This window comes from Lissotriton vulgaris, chromosome 3_1 (genome assembly GCF_964263255.1).
Source record: "Lissotriton vulgaris chromosome 3_1, aLisVul1.2, whole genome shotgun sequence".
NCBI lineage: Eukaryota > Metazoa > Chordata > Amphibia > Caudata > Salamandridae > Lissotriton > Lissotriton vulgaris.
In genome coordinates, this window is record NC_141689.1 from 1,533,420,382 (window position 1) to 1,533,430,606 (window position 10,225).

Below are 10,225 nucleotides of genomic sequence, written 5' to 3' on the forward strand. Positions count from 1 at the left end.
ACCACCCTCAGAGGAACACTCATCTACAGACCCCCCGGACCCCGGGCTCAGTTCAGCGACTCCATCACCGATCTCGCCAGCAACCACGCACTCGACTCCATGGACTACATACTCCTCGGGGGACCTAAACTTCCACCTCGAGAACAACAACAACGCCAACTCAGCCAACCCTGATCGCCAACCTCGCCAACCTCGGCCTCAGGCAACTCGGCACCGCACCCACCCACGCCACTGGCCACACGCTGGATCCCGTCTTCTCCACAGGCTCCCACATCGCCTTCGACCACACCACCGAACTCCACTGGACCGACCACCTCTGCATCCATTTTACCTTCAAGAAACCAACCACGCACCACCGCACCCAACAGCTGCCTCCCCGCTGCTGGAGCAAAGTCACCGAAGACTAGCAGATCACCTCCCTCGCCAAGAACCCACCCACCAACCCAGACGCCGCAGCCCGAAACCTCAGTGGATCAACGACTGCGCCAACACCCTCGCCCCGCTCAAGAAACCCTCCAACAGCCACGCCAACAAGAGAGCCACCCGGTTCACCAACGAGCTCTAGACCTATAAACGCGCATGCCGGCAGCTGGAGAAGACATGGCTCCACGAACGCACACCGGACAACCACGCAACCCACAAGGATGCCACATGCAGACACCACCACCTCATTAGATTAGCCAAGAGATCCTCCTTTAAAGACCACTTGGATAACAACGCACACAACAGCAAAGAGCTCTTCAGCATCATAAAGGAACTCTCCAACCCCAGCGCCAACGCCAACGACATCCCACCCTCACAAGAACTGTGCAACTCACTAGCCATCTTCTTCCACCGCAAGATCACTGACATCCACAACAATTTCAACACCACGACCGCCCCGACTATGCCAGACTCCACCTCCCCTGTGAACACCACCAGAGCCAACTGCCTGACCTCCTGGTTCAACATCAATGACGACGAGACACGCAAGGTCATGAACTCCATCCACTTAGGATCTCCGTCTGACCCGTGCCCACACCACGTATTCAACAAAGCAGCCGCAGCCATTGCACCCCAACTATGGAAGGTCATCAACATTTCCTTCGAAACAGCGACATTCCCGGAAAGCTGGAAGCACGCCGAAATCAACGCCCTCCTCAAGAAGCCCAAAGCGGAACTTGAGAACTTCCGGCCATCTCCTTGCTCTCGTTCCCAGCAAAGGTCATCGAGAAAATCATCAACATGCAACTGGCCTACCACCTGGAAGACAACAACATCTTGAACCTGTCCCAGTACGGATTCAGACAAAACCACAGCACAGAGACAGCCCTCATCACCACCACAGACGACATCAGGCGCCAGACAATGGCGAAACATCAGCCCACATCCTCCTGGACCTGTCAGCCGCCTTCGACACGTTCTGCCATCACACTCTAAAGACACGCCTCCTAGAAGCTGGAATCCAGGAGAAGGCTCTTGACTGGACCACGTCCTTCCTCTCCAGCAGAACCCAGAGCGTCCGCCTCCCACCCTTCCGATCTGAAGCCACCGACATCATCTGCAGCATCCCCCAGGGCTCATCCCATTAATTGATTAATTGATTGATTGATTGAATATCCAGAATGTTATGAAGCGTTTTTATGAAGTGTTTCCTATAGAATGTGTCTACTATTCACATTAATTAAGACAATATACATATAATAGCCTCAGTTTGATTGCATCACAACGTTATGTAGTTACATTTTTAAACAGCTTTGGGTTAGGTGTATCCCAGATTGAACAAATATGCAGTCAGGTGTCCAGACTGGATGCATTCAGATAAGCAGTTATCTATTACTTCTAAGCATTTTTAATCAGCAAACGTTTAATAGTGCAACTGATGTCAGGGAATTATTACTCGCTTCTCAGATCTTTTCTGGCAGACTAAGGGACTGATTGCGATCTCGGTCGTAAAGTCAGAGGCCTTACGCCCGAGAGCGTTTGTTTCAGTTCCGACCGGCTGATTAAACTACAGCTAGTCGGAACTAAAATCAGATGGTCATTCCGACTGGCTTGCGACGGGCTCTAGGAGCCCATCTGCCACTCGGAGACTGGCCAGTAATCCAAATAAAAGGCATTTCCGCCTTCTGGATTACGATTCACGGTTTCCGACAGGGTTTCCATGCCGGCCTTTACGACATGGAAACCCAGTCAGAAAGGGTGTTTGGGGGCCCCTAGCAGGTGCCCCCTTCTGTTTTCAGCATCTGCTTCGGGCCGAGGAAGGCCATAGGTGCTCCCTTATTGATCACTGCACCTTGTGGCAGGCACCTTGTGATGCCTGCCACGGGTGCAGGGATAATCACAGTCTCCCATTGCTCTATGGTAGCTTGTGTTGTGGCTGATTTACAGGCGTAACACGAGCTCCCATAGAGGAAGGGAGTATGCGAGCGCACCATGTGTGGTCATATCGTGATTAGGTGGTTGGGACCACCGACCGGAGGTCGTGACCACCGACCGGAGGTCGGTCGTTGGGCCCCATTTCCGCGATGGTGTCAGGCGGATGCAAGTCCGCCCAACATTTAAATAAGCCCCTAGGTGTTTAAACTGAAACAGATTAGATCATTTATATACATGACCCTCTCCTTAGTAATCCTAGACTTCATCATGGATCTAATACTGAGACAAACATAAGCAACACATTTCCGTATTGCATTTATAACAATGAATGTGACCTTTCCTTACCCCTTTAGTCACCTATTATCCATGCATTGTTTAGGCAAATTGCCATCATATATGGCTTAAAACTACCCTTGTCTCGTACAATCAAAAGATAGAGCATGCAAGTGTAAATACACAAGCCATAGGGACACACTCTAAATTTTAGAACATAGCTCATCTTACTCTAATACATGCGCTACAATCAATAAATGTAATATCGCTTTTATTTTCGACCTCAGAGAGACGCGATTTCCTTACAATGCATGTAAATGAAACTTTCAATAACTAGAAAGATAGGTGAGCATTTCATTGCAGACTCATTTTTGAATCAATAAGACTCTGAATTTTAATATGAATTTTCACCCAGAATTTCTGTAGTAATGGTGAGACATTGTGGAAGGGTTATGTAGTCCAAATCAGGTTAAGCACTTTCTGTGTAATATTCTTGGGCTGCTGTTATTTTCATATAGCATAATGGCAGGTGGGCTGATAATTTACTTCAGTGCAAGATAATTAATTAGTATAAATAGCCATTTCAAATTGATTTCCCAAGACTAAAATAAAGGATATATTACAATTGTACAAAGCTTTTACTGAATGTGATTTGTGCTAATGAGCAAGCAAATGTAGGACAACATCTGGGACAGAATTCTAGGATCATTATTTATGTAGCATGAATTATGGCCTGTGTGTCACGTCGCCTGGTCTTAGCACCCAAAATATCTTTAGAGATCTTTGAAGTCTTAATCCGCACCAATAAAACACGCAGAGAACTACACACGTGGAGTCAATTAACAATAAAATAGCCCAACCCCATCCATTAGTATTGAAGGATAGAATTCAGTAGAATTTTCCCTCACTTGCCATCAGTCCACAATGATATGAGCTTCCTCTCACTCTTTACTTTTTGGACCCCAATCACATAGAGGATCTCTGTCTCCTATGACAACCATACCCTTCTCTTAAATTTCAACCCTACAAGTCCCTACCAACTGAGGCCAAATCCCATAGGGCTCCCACTGACTCAAGACCCCACAACTGGCTGCTTCAAGAACTTCCTCCCTAAATCCAATATCCTCCACAATGGAATCTATACTCCCGGGAACGGTTGTATGACACAATATTGAGTACAAAATTATTGTGGGACAAAAAGAGAGTGGTAAAAACATTGATTACCCCTTTAGAAATAATAAAACTATCACCTACAAAAATATTATCAACACCTTAAGATAAATATAAAACAAAACATTAATGAACAACATATCAACTGTTATAATATAAATATAAATAAGAACATATTTCAGCACAAAATATCACAGTACTACACAAAATAAAAATAAAATAAATAACAACTATATAATAAATACATCACAACAAATAACATTTTAATTTGTGTCCTCCATATATGGTAATGCCTAAAAAAATTACACCTAGGAAAACAGAAAAACTTAAAAAGGGCATAAATGGGGGTGGAGCCGGGCCGGCGACCAAGATGGCCGCACGGAGTCCTGGCTCCGCCGACCTTCTCCCCTCACCGCCTGATTTACTTGCCTGCCCCGTGCGAGAACGGAGCTTCTGCGCGTCGGAGGGGACGCTGAGATGAGGCGTCCGACTCCGGCGAAATTCTGCGCTCCAGGGACGAAGATGTGCTTCTCCGTTTAGGGCGGCCCGCCCGATGCCGGCGACCGGGACCTCGCGCTGCTCTGCACCCGGCCGCCAGTTCAACATCAGCGGCCACACGGTCCTGTGAGACGCCGGTCTCCCATCATGGTGCCCAATATACCCCTCGACACCGCTGGAGCCCTCTACAGGCGCGATGCACAGTCCCTCTGTGCTGATTGCTTCTCCCCCCCCTCCCCCCCCAGCGCTTCTCATCAGCAGCCGGACTTTGGGAACTGCTCTTTGTTTCCCTGGTGGTACATTACATGCCTGCACGCACTGAACTGCGATTTACGCTCCGGCTCCCTGGTGCCAGCGGGGGCACGATGTTAATGTGTTACTTTTCGTGCTGGGGGGGCCCGTAAGCAATACCCATTGGTGGGGGAGAATGGCATCCTGTGCTACTTCATTGCTGGGGCACCGGCGATTTGCAATCCTCAATCTGGCGGGGGCCGGCGACTCTTAAGCCTGCCTGTACTGCGCCGTGGTGGTGCCTCCTGGGAAAGTGGCGACTTGATGGATTCTATCTAGTTCTGGCGGCGGCCAGGTGTATTGGATGCTGAGGGATGGCGAATGAATATCCCCAAGTGGCCGAAGAATTATATTCTGGAAATGGTGTGAGGATGTTCTGATTACCTTTGAACCAACGCTTAATCGTACGCCACCACCAGCTTTGCCCGTCACTTCTTGTGAGATAAATGTTACTACTCCCTGCGGAGGGGCTGCGGCCCGATATGGATGTGACTTAATGGTGGCTGCATTGCGGACATGCTCCCTTGGGAGACTCCTTGGTGGCTCGCAGCGGATCGACTACAGGATAATTGGCCCCGCGGATGGCGGTTGGTGGCGGTTGGCGGACTGCTCCGTGTGACTTTGAAGCAGCTTTGGTTTCTCCTGGACTGCCTTGGGTGCTCCAGTTTGTACTTTCTGACCCGGCCCGGCATCCCATGACGGGTGCGTTCTGTACCACTGATCCTGGGGGCCCGTGGGAATCGAGTGCGCTCGGGGCGCCATTGTTGCTACTGGGGGAGATCTATACCCTCCTGTGGGACTTGAACTGCGTAGCGATTAACATTATCCTGTTTAAGTGGGTGCTCCTAATGTTATGACTTTACTCTCTGAGCAATTGAAACGTTGTTTGACGGTGGGGGGGGTCGGGGTTCCCGTTCCGGGAATCTCCCTCATATTTCTTTCCCTATCGTGGGCTGTTGGTTATTCTTCTTTTCCTCTTTTCTTCTTCCCTTTCTCCTTATTTCTCTTTTCTCTTGTCTATATTTCGGGTTCATAATGGGCGACAGGCACGCTGCTAGGGGGGTAGGCCGTAGCCACATGCAGGGGTGCAGGGTGGGGGGATGGGGGAGGGGTGTTGTTGTTTTCTTTGTTTTTCTTTTTGTTTCTATGGCCTTCCTTATTCTTGTTGCCTCTGGCTGACTTTACTTTCTCCCCTTTCTTCCTCTGCTTTGGGATCTCTGTGGAGATAGTCCTCCGCATGCTCCTCTTATTTCGACCAATGAGGGTGATTTTGATTGCTTTGCCACCGCGGTCGGGAACTGGTCGGTGGGAGAACTGCTAGCATTTTGACTATCCTGATACTGTATTGGAACACTTATGTCTTACCGACAGTAATCCCGCACTATGAACATCCTGCCTCTTGAATATCCCTTGAATTGTTTTGTCTACAGTGTAATGCCACAGATCCTGCCCTTTTTCTTTATTTTTAAAACAAAACCTTCTTTAATCCTGTTATTTTCTGGTAAGAATACTCTCATGGGTTACAACCGAGTATTTGCGGAGCGGAGCCTTGCACTGTTATGGACTAATTGCTTTGTTTTGAACTGATCCCGTTCCGATGGCTGATCATGATGTTCTGCATTGCTTTGATTGTAACTGATTTACTTACTAATAAAGGTTTTCCAAAAATTAAAAAAAATTAAAAAAGGGCATAAATACAGAACATGCCAAACATATAAACCTCTGCACAATTAGCCACAACAAAATAGTCTGTCATTCTACCCAAGTGAGACTCTACACAAGTAAGAGAAGTACATCTTAAAAATTCTATATTCTAAACAGCTTTATATTTCTAAATCAAAACGAATTGAAGACAACTAATTAAGTACATGTTCTTTTTTTTAAATATTCCCCAATATAGCTTTGAATGCATAAAAACTCGAAAATCAACAACAAAAGGGGGACAACTGTCAAGCACTGCATAAACCAAAAGCAGGGCATAAATAAAGAAATATATTTTAAGCTTAAAATGCCAAAATGTAATAAAATATAAACTGTTATCCTTATAACCCTATAAACAACATTTTATTTAATACTTTCGTATTTCTCATGTTTATTTAATTCAAAAATGTCCAATGCAGCTGCATACACAATATCTTACAAAAGGAAACTTCTTCCCAATTACATCAATGAGAGAACTCCGTGGAAGTGCTATTTTAATTGCTGTCATCCTGGAGCAATTGGCATTAATGTAATTGCTGAGAGCACAAATGAATATAATCATCTTTTGAGAACACAAAATAACATAAACACCCATCTAACATAGCTGTAGGCTAAATTCTTAATGTAAACCAAGGCTGAAAAGAAGCAAGCACTAGCTTTTGAGCCCCAAAAAGAACCCTTTTTAAAAACAATGGTCCAATTTACAAAATGATGTTTGGAATTATGTAATGCACTACTTCAGTAGTACTATTTATTCATTAGAAAAATATGCAATTCACAAACCCCGCCCAGACATCTCTGTCCCGCCTATCTTCTCTGTGTAGAGATCTCTGCCCTGTGAGTATACTTTTGGAGGGACCAGGGGAGGTAGCTGTAAAATGGAGAATAATTACAACAAAATGGTTGAGTTTGAGAGAAATGGAAGGTGGGGATTAGGGAGGGACATATTATTGCAAAATATAGACCCACATATGTGCTATTCACAAAATAGACTTCTAATTCTAAAACAACTCACATAGACACAAAACAGGTTCAAGTGTACTCCAGCCGGGTTTTGGAGTAAATCAAGCAGCACACATGTCAATCACAAGGCTTCCAACACTTGGAACACACCTGTTACCGCAGGGGGAAGTGGTGACTCAGGACTCCACCACCATTTACTCATGCACCAAGGGGCATTAATAGAGGACTATCATTCTAAGTTACAAATACATGAATCCTTCCAATTATTGAATTAATACATTAAAATATATTAATTGTATGCATAATTAAATGTTATTTTATATCAAACACTATCCACCCTATCTACATATCACCCAATAAACTGTATAAAATCAAATAAGATTATTTTAACAGGGAGTCTAAGATGGCAGCCAAGTGAGATAGTTCTCATGCGCTGCATTTCGGCCTGCAAAGTTCCTGCATCCAGCATATCCAGCATTCCTGACTTTTCGTCGATTAACTACAGAATGCTGGATTCATGGGAGCTCTTTACTTTCCCAGCAGGCCCACCAGAGAGGAGAGAGGAGAGAGGTGCAGTCTTTAGTGCCTAAGTGCAACTGCACCAAGCATATGCTAATGCCCATGCCGAAATGATTGGAGATCACGTCAACGTGCCATGATGGGAGGCCACATCAGACTTGGCAATCATGCGGAGTGCATACCCACCAGGGACTGTGGCCGAGAGCAGCAGGTGCCATAGAGACTATTGAGCACAAAGGAGACCCTGAGGACAGCCAGGTAACATTGTGCTGGATCCTTGGGTCTTTGTGGCCTGCGATGACCAAAGTGAGTGGGACACTTGCCATTAAATGGCTCTCTGCATGGTCTAGCATGCAAACATAGTGGAGGGGCTCCACGGTGTCTCAGGCCTGAAGCTAATATGGCCCACCTAGAACAAACATTGACTGTGTATTGGTGTCTTTACCCTCTAACAAACCTGGGCATTGCAGGCCTTCATGCTAGATACACCCTGGCCCTAACCAATGAGTAGAGATGTCAGGCCTGGAGGCATGCTCCTCTGCCTCATTCAAGGTGTTTACTCTTCTGCACATAGTAGTTCTGAGTTATGCTGTGCACAAATTACTTAACCTAGGGATCAGAAACGTTTGTAAAATACAGAAAATGCATTTACATTTGGGGCCCTTGAATCCTAGCACTTCAATGGGGCATCTCCTGCAGGGAGGAGCACACAGCTGGGCATAACTCCTGCAAGATGGCAGCAGCAAAAGCAAAAAAGCCCAAACACTACGAGATATATTGCTAAAACCCTTGATCCTAGGCAAAATGTTGTGAAAGATGTAGGTGGCAAGATAACATATTTTCAGATAGCCCTATCACCCAGTAATTTGTCATTGATCTGTTTAAGGACATTAAGAAAGACAGCTCAACACTTGATCTGTCCAATGAACTGGCAGAAGTTAAATGAGATATGAATCATATAAGAGAAAGGGCCCTCCACTGAAATAGGTGCCTGATACAAGTGAATAAGAACAGGAATCCCTTTGCCAGGAAATAATCCAGCCTAAAGAACAAAATATTATGATTCAAACTCATCTGAAAGACTTTGAAACAATCAATTCAAATTCTTTATTTTTTTATTAGTTAAAACCGTAACTATATTACTTTTAAAACTTAGAAATAATATATCTAGTAAAATGCATAAGTAGTTAATGTTGTATCCTGAGATTTACATGGCTATGTAAATCAGCCTAGGTCTTCCTAGCTGCTCAGCCAGAGCAAGAGATGGTGATGGAATGTTGGTGTGCCTGTGATGAATAGAATGCCTGGGTGCATGTGTGGATGAGTGTGTGACAGTTGGAGATGGGCTGAGGAGCTAGGCAGGCTGCTCCTGGTGGGGCTGGCAGGGGCTGGCATAGGAGTCACTAGAGCTGGATTAGAGTTGTACCAAGATGATCCCTGTTTGATGTTGCAAGACATGGATTATTAAAGAAGACTTCAAGAAACCAACAACATGACTACAAGTGTCTTCTTATACAAAGTACAACAGTAAGCATCATACCACTGCCATTCCGCGTCATGTAATATAAAACAATACTAATTGTTTGTTTTCATTTGAGCTGCTCGAATCAATAAATGAGACAGAATAGAGCCTATTTAATAAAACCTACATTACCTTGGGCTATCTTAATCCACAGGTCGAATAGTTAGTAGATCAATAATGATCAGCTTGATAAAGTGCAACAATTCAAATTAATGAATAGGCACTAAAGTAGACTAAATTAAGTGCAATAGTCCTAATGTCATACCACCATCTAATTAGTGCAAATAATTATCAGGGAATTCTAACTAATATTGAATATGGTGATTAACAGGATAGTATTAAATGATGATAGAGGTGCACACCCTAATGTTGGGGAAAACGCATCTACAATTACTACGTTAATCTGGAAGGGGTGCTGCATTACATAGGTGTATTGACTGACACCGGTACTGAATAGAACTAAGGGATGCAGAAGAAGTCTGCAAGTAATGTGCACTGTTCCCTAGGAAAGACAATTATTTCCACAATATTTACACACTATTCAAATTTTAACATGTTATTTGCATTTTATTTATGCTCGAATTTTCATAAATCATATTTACATGTCATAATTCCATCCTGTATACACAATGCTATTTAAATCAACATACAATATCACATAATCACATCATTATAATTCACATTCACACTAAAATAATATCACACATTATGCAATGAAATAGCGTGAATGTGAATTATAATGATGTGATTATGTGATATTGTATGTTGATTTAAATAGAATTGTGTATACAGGATGGAATTATGACATATAAATATGATTTATGAAAATTCGAGCATAAATAAAATGCAAATAACATGTTAAAATTTGAATAGAGTGTAAATATTGTGGAAATAATTGTCTTTCCTTGGGAACAGTGCGCATTACTTGCA